Source organism: Vanessa tameamea, chromosome 13 (assembly GCF_037043105.1).
Source record: "Vanessa tameamea isolate UH-Manoa-2023 chromosome 13, ilVanTame1 primary haplotype, whole genome shotgun sequence".
NCBI classification, from domain to species: Eukaryota; Metazoa; Arthropoda; class Insecta; order Lepidoptera; family Nymphalidae; genus Vanessa; species Vanessa tameamea.
The window spans coordinates 2,215,108-2,229,435 of record NC_087321.1 but is presented as its reverse complement, the minus strand read 5'-3'; the positions used below and the strand labels follow the sequence as shown (position 1 = coordinate 2,229,435).

The 14,328-nt window shown below is 34.3% G+C and overlaps 1 non-coding gene across 1 annotated transcript; it reads left to right on the top strand.

Annotated features, from left to right (window-relative positions):
* Positions 1–10,181: 10,181 nt before the first annotated feature.
* On the top strand, positions 10,182–10,288 carry LOC113398040 (U6atac minor spliceosomal RNA). The gene has a single exon (XR_003368875.2). It is a non-coding gene; the product is annotated as a U6atac minor spliceosomal RNA (small nuclear RNA).
* Positions 10,289–14,328: the final 4,040 nt, after the last annotated feature.

The window sequence follows — 14,328 nt, the reverse complement described above, 5'->3', positions numbered from 1 at the left end:
AGCAATTTATCTTTTCATTTACGGCAATATCCGTTTATTTTACTATACATATATAAAATAAATAATAGTTAGAAAAAATATTATACATACATTTACATTTTAATGAATATATTACGTTTCCTATTTTCGCTGAAATCTATTAAAGACAAATATATATATATACTTATATGTTTCTTTATACAACTAAATTAATTATATCTATAGTTTCGATAAAAATACAAAATTAATACCGAATCATAAAAATGAAACCGTTTGAATAACTCTTTTAAAATAGTCTACCAATTGGAGTTCACGTAGTCGCACTCATTTCGCGTTCCATTTTGAACCATATAAACCCATTCGTCATTTGTAATACCCATCCCCATACAAGGAGACATAAGGATAAGATGACATAATTAAATTGTGAGCTATTAAACAGATTACACGCGCTACCTTTGACATCGTATTTACTTTTTAAATTGAAGTTTAATCTTGACATTGCTTTTGTATAAAAAAGTGGAACAGCCTTTTCAGTTTATTTAAATGTTACGTCTTTCTACTGTATCTAAATATAGGTTAATTAGCGCTTTATATACTTATTGGTACTTGTGTAAGCGTCTGGGTGGGTTTCACACACTTAACATGTATTCTACCGTCAAACAGCAACACGTAGTATTGTTGTGTTGCTGTTTGAAGGATGAGTGAGCTAGTGTACACCACAGGCACAAGGGACATCTAGACACGCGGTAGCGTGTCAGCCAAGTTCAAGTAACAGAACTAGCGAGCAGCACCGTGTGTAATATTACACGAATCATTTGGAGCCACTTTTGACCTCCTCATAACTCAAAAACGATTTGACATAAACGTTTCGAATTTGGCTCATATATTGAAACTCGCGAGATACATATGTGTTCCAAATTTCATAAACTCATCTCAAACGGTTTTTTAGATATTAACGTCTAAAAATCGTCATTTTTATCACTGACTGACCTATAGATTAAAACTATAACCTACTTCCAGGTGACCTAGAAAGTTCAAATTTGGCATACAGGTAGATAATTAGGCCAATATAAAGGAAAAATCTGAAACTGGTAAATTTTTATCATTTTATTGTAATTTTTCATTTTATTGGGTTTATTAGGAACACTTATATACTTAGTTCCTGTAATAACTGTAAAAAAAAATGATGTAAGAACCAGCAATCAAAACTTATGACAGCCAGGCAACAATATATTATCCTAAGTTTTAAGAAGAAATGATATTTTATGTAGTTATAAATAAATTTCAGGAAGGACCATTGAACTTGGCACCCATTTAGATCTCACTTCGTTTGTCGTTGAAGTCAACAAGCAAGGTATATATCATAATATTGGACTTGGCTCTCATTTTTACATTTATGTTTTTGATGGGATAATATCTTAGTTACTAAGGTTGGTGGCGCATTGTCGATGTAAGAAATGGTTAATATGACTTTGGGCTAGGCAGGTACTATCAGATGGCCCAATAGCCTGTCCAATTTTAAATAAAAAAGTTAGTAACGTACAAGGCGATTGAACTCGAATTGAGTTAATCAATAGTTGTATTGTTGTTCTATTGTAAACTTGGGTCCTTTGTTAGGAAAGCTACAAATGTATAAGTGTAAGGAATGCCAACCATTTTAATATCTAAGATAGAGCAAATAAAATTAAATTACGAAAGTTATTCTTGTTTTTATTTAAGTAAGACGAGTGAGTCTCTGCTTTGTTCGTATAACGATAGGGTTACCAATCGCTTCGTTTTATATCGGGACAAGTCCTGGCTTAGTATTTTTGTCAAGTGTTTTATTGTGTCGAGGCATGTTAACATATCAGTTTAAATTAATTATTCAACAATGCTTTAAGGGTTTTCTTTTGGACAGTGAAAACCATACGAGTGATAGGATGAGGGTGTACCCCACAGGCGACGCGTAGGGGCAGCACTAGGCTCCTGTGGGAAATTGACAATGGTTGTCGCACCAGTACGGGCGGGTGCGACGTAAGAAGCGAGCTCGAAGTGGGCTGGCTCGAGGTAAGATTGAGGTGTGCGAGTTCGAATGTAGGGAGGAAGGTCTTGAGCATGGATGTGGATATAGAGGTAGGGGACGACCAAAGAAACGATGGATGGATTGTGTGAAAGATGATATGGTTAGAAAGAATGTTATTATATATATTGTATATAAACTATCTCACATACTATATTTAAAATTGTTAACTGCCCCATTGAACTATTGGCAAACTAACTCTGATTTGATATGCACATTTTATAAGCTTATTAGGTTGAAGATCTTGAGATCGTAGCATTAGAACATGCTAATTTTTACATTTCCGTGCCTTGGAAAGTATAGGCGTAGTAGGTAAGCATGTGCAGGCTGACAATATTAATTCCCTTAGAGATAGAAATCTGTGTTCGTATTTTACCCAATGTTCATCATAATTGTACTGTAATGTCCAATTTTTACACACAAACAGCGTAACTTTCCTTTCTGTTTATCCGGTTTTCAAAGATTTGATGGTAACTCTATGTTACAACCACATAATAGTACTCATAACTTAATCTTACGTCCTTGTAAATTTAATACAGAGTAATTACGTTACAGTATATGTTATATTCCTTAATTTATTTTAGACATTTTTTTTCTGTATGTTATTATCAATGTGTTATTTGATAAGATAATGTCTACACTCGTAAATATTCATCTAATTTTGTTATTATACATCAACCTATTTCTTGGATATAAGACAAACATTATTGACACAAATGGGAGTAAATAACAAATGAATGGCTCCAGTTTGAAGTGGCAGTCAAGTTATGACCGGCGTAAGGGGTTTGTGAAGGCACGACTGGGCTGGTTATTTGTATTATGGTATTCGGAACAAATGCTCACTCAGAGCAAGTGTGATTACAGTGACGTAACATCTTAGACCTCGGCTGCGTATTGACTGTGAAGGATGTAGATTATATTTTTTGTATTCTCTGCTAAAGGTGAACGTGACTTATTATAAAAGGTTCATTCATTCGTTTACATTTAGTAAATAAATAAAAGGGAGAGTAAATTGTCTAACTAAAATAATTTGATTTTGTAAATGAAATAATCTATGTAAATGAATATTTTTTTTTTAAAAGATAAGCTGGCGGGCTTTGTGCCACCTGATGGATTGTGGTCATGACCGAAAGAAATATTTCTCTCGTTGCCAATGCCCCATCGATATTGGGAACTAAGTTGTTATATGTACCTTATGCGTGTCGTTATCCAGGGTTAGTCACATTTCAAATTAGAACACAATAATATCAAGTATTACTATATGGCGGTAGAATATATGATCAGTGGGTGGTACATACAGACGGTCCTGCATAAAGTCCTACCATAAAGTAAAATAATAATGTTTATGTCTAAATTTTCACTTTTACTATTTAAAACTTCGAATATAAATTAGGTATGACAACACAGGACTCTGAAAGTTTTATATTTAATTATATTTTGTTACCTCTATCAACAAGTTGATCTGTGTCCCTCGTTTAATTCCTAGTAATGCGCATGATAGTGATTTTCAACAGCTGAAGTGTGCACTTTGCACTGTACGACGCTAACTTATTGTTTAATTTTACTAGTAATAATTAATAATATTTGATAACATCGCATACATTACTCTGATCCCAATGTAAGTAACTAAAGCACTTGTGTTATGGAAAATCAGACGTAACGACGGTAACACAAACACCCAGACCCAAGACAACATAGAAAACTAATGAACTTTTTTCTACATCGACTCGGCCGTGAATCGAACCCGGGACCTCGGGGTGGCGTTACCACGAAAACCGGTGTATACACTACTCGACCACGGAGGTCGTCTATATTAATTAAATTTAAATTACTAAGATGATAATTACGACTTATATTAAAATTAAACAGGTTGTAGTATTGGCGCATAGATGTACGTGTAATATTAGTTATTGTGGAAAGTCTTTTATTTTTACCTCTCTGGAGAAACGCTTTTTACTCACAATATGTTGGGGGGTTGGGGGGTTGGTTGTATATATGTGACTCCACTACGGTAAATGCGTCGGCATATTCACTAAGACACCATATCACTCCGTAATTTCTAGGCGCATCACGGTATCGCCTGCGCATGTGGCTATGTGATCCTCCTAGCTAGTTTTCTGGGGTAGGTCGTTGACAGTTTGCTAAATATACAATAATGTTCGTAATGGTTATAATTTAACTGCTTTGTTATTCTAGTCGCTGGTTACGCCCTCTCAAACACACATCAGCTAGGAGATATGCGAAATGGACCCGCAGTCTCTCGATCGGTTTCAGAATGGTTCTCACAGGGGATTTTTGGGCATAAAATTCATCTAAGTTTGTTCGGGACCTGGTTAAATAATCACCTGCGTAATTTTTTTTTGATGATAATGTAGCAAATGGATATTCAAAATGACAGTGCGATATTAAGTCACGTGATTGGTCTTGTGCCTAATTACTGTCTATTTGGGTCGGATTATAATCGCTGATTACAATAACTTAGGATAATAAAAGTTTACACTCTTAAGAATATAATGTGCACTCTAGTGCATTGTAATCCTGCGTAGTTGCTTTGCCGTTGAGATTCACTGTCGCCGGAACCAGGTCAGAAGGACATAATCATTTCGATGTGAAATTACTATATGTTATACAATATTTATATGCTTTTAAACTTATTTTATGTTAGAACAGTTACATCATAATATTACTAAGAAATTTATTTTGTTTCTTTTACTTTAGGTTGGCATGTTAGAATATTTTTTTATACAGCGGTTCCATATTTAAACTTTAGCAAAAGTAATATAAGCGAAGAATGCAATTAGAACTAGAAAGTCATAGCACATTAAGTAGCGTATTACCCAGGATTATGGAGATATGAAATGTTTATACGAAGCAGTGTAGTTGTTTCATAATAACTTGTACTGTATACATGCTACATATAAGGCTGCACGTCCAGAGATTTTGGGTGCATCCCAACATTAAATTTGGATTTTTTAGTCAAAAGATTTCCAGTCAAGTTTTTTTTTTAAATAATAGCCATTATAAGAAATTGCTGATATGCCTATATACCCCATTTAAATTTAAAACTGTTCTTAAAAGTGGTAACAACAATAGCCCAAGGGGTTTGGATCGATCCTGTGATTTTTTACATTGCTAGGCGGTCCTTACACCGTTGACGTTTACAATTAGATGCCTCGTAAGCCGTTGGTACTGCGGTTCGTCGTGTGGGATTTGTCATCCCATCCGTTTATGACACTGACGGAACAGTGCATCGGTGCTTGCTCACACACTTCTGCACAATAAAATGACGTTCGTAATCGGCTGGTCTCACTTAAAATTGAGTGCCGCGCCGAAAACATTCAGCATGCAAACATTACAGCTTGAATGCTATGCCACTAAAAAAACGAAAAATTATGTCGTGATAATATAATTTTGTCTCATTCGATATAGCGCATTTAAAAATAATTTCGCTGATACATTTTACAGGAGGTCGGGCGGAGATTTTTCGCAAAGAGAATCGGAATTGCAATTCAACAGGGAAATGCTACCATTCCACGCGATCATAATTTGTATTGTATTATTCTAGTTATAATTGTAACTTGTATAGTATATTTGTATACTAAATTTCCAGTCTAAATAATACTTAAATAAATATATTTCTAATAATTACTTACATAAGTATACTGGTTGCATATAAAGGCTGAAGGTAATTTAAAAAAAAGTTATTGGGTATTTCTATCAATAAACTTACAGTAATAGCATGGAGCTCAGATATTGGCAGAGTTAATATTCCGTCTATCGGAAAGCATGTTAAGCCGGTGCCTAATTCAGAAGAGTTCAGAGTTCAGACAGAATAGTCGTGTCAGATTGTCGTTCAATCGGATTATGAGTGTCTCCTACTCTCATAATCTATTTGTATGTGTGGTTGCACACACACTTGTGTGAGGTATGTATTATATTTGACAATTCGTAGTAGTAGCTTAGTAGATCCACTACTGGAATAAGTTGTATCGGTTGGATCAGTCGTTTATCCAGGCGTTACAAAAAATCTTAACCACATATATTAATATAGATAATTTATTTAGTTGTCTGTCTGTCTGTTTGTTTGTTTGTTTATTTATTTATTTATTTATTTAAAGACTTTATTGACCACCACAAAGTAAATGGAACAAAAGGCGGGCTTCATGTCTAAAGGCATCATCGCTATCCATCGGCTAGACCTAGAGTCTGAGGCAGTATATATTTATTTAAATACTATATTGAGACCGCCACAAAGTAAATGGGACAAAAGGCGAACCTAATGCCTGAAGAAATTTTCTGCCAGTCAACCTTTAGGTCAAACATGAAGCCATGAAGGCGGTAATTAACAAATAATTGACAATACAAAAAAATATACATATGTACTTATATTATTGTAAAACATGAATAATAAATAATATATAATAGTACATTGTAGATGAGACACGTAGACGAGTCTTAAAAGTAAATTTAGAGGTAGCTTTAATTTACATATTAATATGAATAAAATATAAGTATAAATTTATTTAAAAACGTTCAGACAACACGTTGCCGTTAAAAATTATGCAACAATGCGATCCGAGGGAAGGAATTGTAATATAAATTTTTTGATGTCTTTTATTTTACCGAACTGATATTAGAATTGCATATTACAGATGGCGGACGAATATTATGAATTGATATTCCGTCGCGTTTCGAAAAATATCAATATTTTTAAAAGGAAAATATAGGTTAGAATTTATCTGAGTGGAATTAATATTTTGTAACCTACATCGGAGGGAGTTCAATATAGATTACAAGAAGAAGCGATGTCCTATATTAAAGTTTATACATAGTATTTTCGATCAAAGATTTTTGATGCAGATTATTGTTTAAAGTCTGTTAGACGAATGAGAATAGTGACATACGGACAATTTTACGGACAGTTAAATATCATACTATTTACCATTGTTGATAAAATCGTCTTCAATACGGTGTTCCAGCAACAAGATGGACAGGTGTGACAAAAACCGAAAGCTGAATCTTTTTAAGAATTTTACAGGGCCGTGACGAGTAGCACAGAAGAAGACACAGGTCTGCTTTTGTCTGTGATACTCAATCCGAGTAAGCGAAGTCAGCGGATAATGACCGAATAAACCGTAAATTTTTATATTTATATTTTTATTAACTTTGTAGTCTGAACACTCTATCTTGGCTGCGAAATTGGGAAAGTAAATACCAAAGCGCGAAATTGATAGAAAATATAAAAAACTACTTAAAAGTCTCCCATTAAGAACAAGGGTTCGAGATTATTCAACTACTTCCTGCTGTGCAAACAAGTTTGGTATAATGGCATCTCAAAGCAATCCGTAACATATCCACAGCATAACCTTGGGAACTATTATGTTATATCCATTGTGAACCGGAAACGTAACATTGCTGCTTGCTAGTGGAATACATGTTCAGTGGAGCGAACCTACCCCGATGAGCTTTAACTATATTACACGATATGAATTATAAAAACAAATTAAGCATCATATTTTGGTAACAATCTATCGATCAGTGTATTTGTTGAAGACGTGAAATTCTCTCTTCTCTTCTCTCGATCTCATCGACCTCATTAGTATTATTTACCTTTAGTAGTTAAGTACCAGCCTGTACTTGCCCCACTGCTGGGCTAAGCCTTCTTTCGAGGAGTAGGTTTGAAGCTTAGTCTACAGTACTGCTACGATACGGATTGATGGCAGAATATCTTTGAAATTAGATAAATGCAGGTTTCCTCACGATGTCTTTCTTCATCGCCGAGCACGAGATGAATTATAAATACAAATTGATTTGAACCTGTAATTATCGGTTAATATGCATACGTCCTAGCCACTGGACTATCTCAGTTTATATAATAAAACAAACAAACCAATCTATATATATATATTTTATATAATTCCAAATTTGAAAATTGTTATATTTTGTGAATTTATCGTATCATCGACACGATCATTCTTATGCCAACATTTATGGAACGAAAGGTTTTTCCATTTATATTCCATTGTTTACATTATACAGAACCTCTATTGAATTAATTCTGATGGATTAGGTTTAATCGCTCAATGGGCGGGTCGGTTTCGCCGATATTTAATATTGGTTATGTAAGTTGGATTAATTTTACGCTTCTTTAAGCGTGATGTTATATAATTGATAATACTCCCGGTCTTCCACGACTCTGGTATGTCTTTAAAACTTGTATGTAAATTATCCCATAAATTTTGTGGTGTTAATTCTGTACCTTTTTCTATAAACGGCAAAAAGACGCAATCGGGTGCGTTGACTCTATTATGTTTAAGTGTTCATCATGTCATTTACATAAACGTTGTAAAGGGTTTACAAAAAGGGTCATAGGGAACCTAACCACCCTTTCAACCCCTTTCCTTCAAAGCGGGTGGAAATTAATAAATTGTAAATAATGAAATTGAATACAGTAATCGTTTTAGCCGTGATGGCCCAGTGGTTAGAATGCACGCATTTAACCGCTGATTTCGGGTTCAGATACTGGCAAGCACCACTGAATTTTCATGTGCTTATTTTGTGTTTATAATTAAATAAGAAGGAAAACATCGTGAGGTAACCTGCATGTGTCTAATTTTGTATTGCATTGTATTTGCATGTGTATTCCACCAACCCGAATTCGAGCAGCGTGGTGGAATATGCTCCATACCGTCTCATCAAAGGAAGAGGAGGCCTTAGGCCAGCAGTGGGAAAGTTACAATCTGTTAATGTAATGTAAAATGTTAATGTAATCGTTATAGTACGGTTAGAGTTTTTAAATACCACAATTAAATAGTTACTAAGCTTCAGGGTTAGTAGATATACATAATGATGTTAAAGTCCAACCATACAGTTTACCTCACAATGTCTTACTACGAGAAGGAACATAAACGTCGAGCAAGTAATAACTCAATTATACATATCCTGATTTGAAGCCGTAATATTCATTAAACATCCAAGAAATGTTCATTGCAAATGCGACCTTATAATACAATAAAACTACATTAAACATTCAAGTAATTTAAACGAATCAGAATGAACCAATTACATTTTTTTCATTTGATTATCATTTTGTTGTAGAATTAACATAAGTCGCATCGTTCGAGTAATTTTCTCGTTGAAAATCGCAAACAAGCGCATTTTATACGTGAATTATTTAGAAATGTAATTAACTACTATGCGGTCTAGTTGCTAATTTGTCCGTCAGTGTTGTGTTGACGAAGCGACTACGAGTTCATTATACCCCGTTTATAATTATATATACGAGCAATGACCGCGTCATAGTTCACGTGGATTTCAGTCGGTGGTTTGATTATTATTCTATGGTTATAATTTTATTACCCTGGATAAAATGTGAACCGTATTTTCATTGGATAGAATAATATGCCTAAAATCAATATGGAGCTTTTGTATTGTTGTCTTGTTTAATTGTAACAGAGCCAACCAGGCTACTTAGATCTCGTTGGCTTGTTTTCTAAGAATTGTTTGAGTTTTCAAATAGTGTAGAATTTATAGGCGAGGACTCTTGGATTAGATTATTGGAGCAGACGACTTCTTGAGTAGAGATTATGGATCGGCAAATGCAGTGTAGGAAGTTCTTCGGCCAGGGGTTAGCCTGAGCTGACTGGTTTGGTTTATATTGGAGAGTTCTCTTCGAAGGTGTATGGCATATATCCCTTTAGCATGATATCATCGTATGGTTATACATCGTGGTAGGTCCAGCAATGGAATACAATAGGGCTAACTTCGTTATTAGATATATTCATTGTCATTATGTAAGACTTATAAAACATACATAAATAAAAATTATATATTCATATTAAAATATTTCATGAAAGAAATGCAAACCGCAGTTAGTCATTCAGTGGAGATGATTAAATGAATACCATTCGAAATTAAATTGAAAAACGTACAATTATTTTCACATTTATATATCTGTTTTAAAAAATACGTGTAATTAATGTAGTATATTTTTTCGAATATGTAATGTCTTTGGTGCATCTTATGCGCTTCAATATTTTTGTCATACACATTTCCAGTAGATGATGACTTCTGCATTGACTCGGTTTATGTGCTTATTGTGTTCCTTAGGTTATGGGTGTCATTGTTTGGATGGTATTCGGGCGTCTCTATTGACAGGAGCGACGGTTAGCACTCCCCTTGACAAGGATGGATGGTATTCGGTCAGTCTGGACATGATTTGGTGATGTTTATTACGAATCGGCATTTTTAAGTCATTACCCAGATTCTCTTTGGTAGCTCGCTATTTCGTTCTATCTTTTCGGTCTATCTATGTAGATATCATCCATATGTGAACTGAGATGGATCAGTAAATAAATTATGTGAATCTTAATCGTAGGAAAAAATCTGGGCAAGAACTACTAAGTTTTCACGGACTCGATTGGTTTTTATGATAAAATATATCTCGTAATTAAAGGAAAATATCGTGATGGAATTTCACGTTCACCAGTTCTCTATACAAATTTTGATAGATTTTCTCAATGTTAAGAGTTTGAGAAGGGACCCATTATAACAAGAAATAATAATATTATAAATTATACAAAATCAATAAAAATACGCAGACATATACTGTCGATGGAAGTTGGCAGTTACAAGCATGCCATTTTATAAATATGTCACAGGTAACTAATTCAATTAGCCATTCATTGATCAGTCTAACCTTTTTACTAAGCGGTGCTGATCAATCAAAGGCTGATTAGCCAAAGAAAATTACCCTATTCCATGAACGGAAGATACATTGGCGAATGCCAATTAGGAACCTGGTTGAACGGGGTTGTTTAGCAAAATGGCTAGGCTGTTAGTGGAATGGTTAATTAAACAGTTGCTTGCGAAATACATATGGTTGAAGCTAATACGTTTGAGAAGCTTGTATCCCATTGTAGAAGGTACGTTGCAGTTTATACAGGCCTATTTGCTTGTGTGCCGTTCTAAATTAAAAAAAAACACCGTGGAAGCGTTTTTTTTTTTTTAAATATATAGAAACAATGAAACTCTTAGGATTTTATGTCGAGCTTGTGTACAATTGCAATAATGTTTACAGAATGTAAAGAGAAACCACACAAGGAATAGTCAAACAATTCGTTAAGCGTTTGTTCTTGTGCATATTAAATATGCCCTTAGACGGTGTGCTTCGTTTTGTTTAGAATATGACAGATTTTTTTTTCCACACATAGGTCCCCGGGATAACCATGTCATGTGGGATTCTCATACATTTGAAGCTATAATTTTGAGGATTTTTTCTTGTAAATGCCTAAGTAAGGCTAGTAAAGAGACTCAAGCCAGATGTTAAAATTCCGCATCAAGGGTTAGAGAAGAGCCCAGAGTAATAACGTCAGGTTACTTGCTATATGACCTACTCTGAATTTGACCATCGTCAGTACTACACGTAATCTTATCAGCGGGCTCCACTCAAAACGGGCATCCCGTCAATATGATCACTCATTATCCTTATATTTCTGTTTATGTTATATCAATCTTAATTTTGTCTTCGGTAGTCCAGTAGAAAAATATTCTGTGCCCGATTGGTTACTAAGAGCCAACCGAAGAAATAAATATTTTGTAACGTAGTGCTATACACTTCGAGCTGAAATACGGGTAAGCACCGACCCGATAAGACTTAATTTGTGTTTTGACAGTGATTTATCGAGCTCTGCGGTGAAGAAAATCAACAAATAAATAATAAGAATGGCACATACTATTTCCTTAGAACTGTATTTAAAGATCACGATATTATTTATAATATCGCTATAACGTCCTTTTTGTTATAGCAATAAGAGTGTATATCCCATGACCATGAATGAACTGGTTTCACTGAATGTTATTAGACATTCCGATTGACACTATTGGGTTAGCGCCCTGCGTTTCTAAGCGATATTGGATCCGTTCTGCATACTTGCAACGTACGGATGGAGCGAGAGATATTTTTAAATGTGTACTGTTTATTTTAATCTACACTACTGTTATTCAGTAAGAACACACTTCGTATCTCATTTATGATGAGATGTTTTATCATGAGTTATTATATTGTATATGTTATTATTATTATTACTAGATACCCGTACCGGCTTCAAACTGGAACAAGAAAAAACAAATAGAAAGAAAATCTTGTAAATCGAAAGTGATTTTACTTTAGTTCAATTTTCTTGGCTTTTATCTACTATCATATGAATATATTATACATGTAAAACGTCCCGTTGAATCAGTCTGTTTATTGATGAAAGTCGCATTAAAATCCGTTGCGTAGTTCTAAAGTTCTAAGCGTACAGATGGCGCAAATTTGTTTTTTTAAATATGTATAGATAGTCAATGTCGCTTAGGACCTTCTGATATTTCACCATCGTATTCTGCGGATTCTCTAGAACGAGAATTTTTATAATACAATTCATGTAATATGTTATCTGAAATTAAGCATTTTGTTGTAAAATACTTTACAAAATAAATCCTGTCTCGGCTACTGAATCAGATAAGTAATCAGCTACAGTATTGTATCTTTTAGAGAAGACCTTTGCCCGACTATCCGCTCCACTCTATGTTGATGGATGGTCCTTGCGCGGTTTTGATCCTGATCTATAGTTCAGATAGACATGTTCTGTCAACTGGCTTATCAGGGCATTAGTAAATGAGCTACACTATCGCCTACACGTTATCGGCGACAGGCACATAGGACACCAGATGGTAAGTGGTCATGGTGGTAAGAAATATTAACCATTCCTTATACCGCTAATGTGCTACCAACCTTGGAATAAAAATGTTAAGTCCGTCGCGCCTGTAGTTACACTGGATGTTTGGCGATAGAATATATGGTGAGTGGGTTTTACTACTCAATCGAATTGAACAAAGCCTTGGACAAAGCCCTAGCACCAAGTAAAATAAGTCAATATTAATTGTAACATCTACGACAATGGGAATGTGTAGTTACTATACCTTGTACAAGATAGCTTGATCTTTTTGACAGATGTAAATTTTTCTGTTACATATTATCTGTACGTATTATTTTCTTAATTTAATGATTTTAAAAATTGTAAGACTTTTTCTATTATATATTATTGTTTCAAAGTAAAATTTAAATAGAAACGCTGAAAATAATAGACGCTTGTACAACGTTACTCAGGTCGGACGGTAGGGACGCGAATGACAGGCAGTAACTGCTACAAATATCGATTACAAAAATCCTTATTAAAAATCATTGTTAAGTTATTTTTACGAACGGGTCCTTTTGGTTGGGGTCTCTTTACCTGGTATAACTCTTTTTAGAAAAATAAGTTAAAAAAAAATGAATTCTAATTTGAATTACGCATTCCATCGTTCCATCGACTGTTATATATGCTATATTATCTGTTTCTCATCACTAGCCCGTCTGTCAAAAAGATCAAGCTAACTTGAACAGGGTATATCAATAGTGTAGTCGCAGTATTTGGGATGGATCATGCTTGTATTTTCGTTATGCTTCGATTACTGTATAATTTTTAAACATATATTTAGTTTATATTATATATCAATAGATGTCGTGGTTCATTTTATTCATGTTTCTGAATCACGCTATCCTTTGTCAAAGGAAATTATATAAGACTAGGAATACAAGTTAATAAAGTGTCTTTGTCTTGGGAACGAGTGGTGTTTTATTCAATTACATTTGTCCAAATAGCGATCAAAATTTGTAGTTATCGTTTTCGATGTGAAACACTGGCAGCGGTGAGACCGACTCGTAGACGGGATAGCAATATGACATCATGACCCATTTCCGCCACGGAACTATCTACTCCCTTGTGGTTGCGTGACGCGTACACTGGGTATATAATTCGTTGTTATATATTGTTAAAGTAAAGTAAACAAAAAATATTTTTATTAATTTTACTTCATATTCTTCTATTGTTTTTCTACATTATTATTTTATTCAATAATCACCAACAACGTTCAGCCCTAGCAGGCGTTTCGTGACAGCGATTTATTTTTAGTCTGTACTATTAATAACTTGTCGATAAGCGCAGGACCAATGGCTTTACGTGTTTTCCGAAGCATGGGAATAGACTCCGTAATGAAGCCGGAAAAGATTCTCTGTAACAACTGAGATTATTTCAACAGAATAACCCAATAGCTTTTTTTGGCCTGATCTGGTGTTTTTGAAAACAGAACCTCGGGATCTGTGGTACTATATCGAGCTATTTGACCAACGAGGCAGTCAATTATGTATATGACATACTAGTAAATCCCGCCGTTTTTCTAATTAATATTAATAATTTATTAGACGGAAT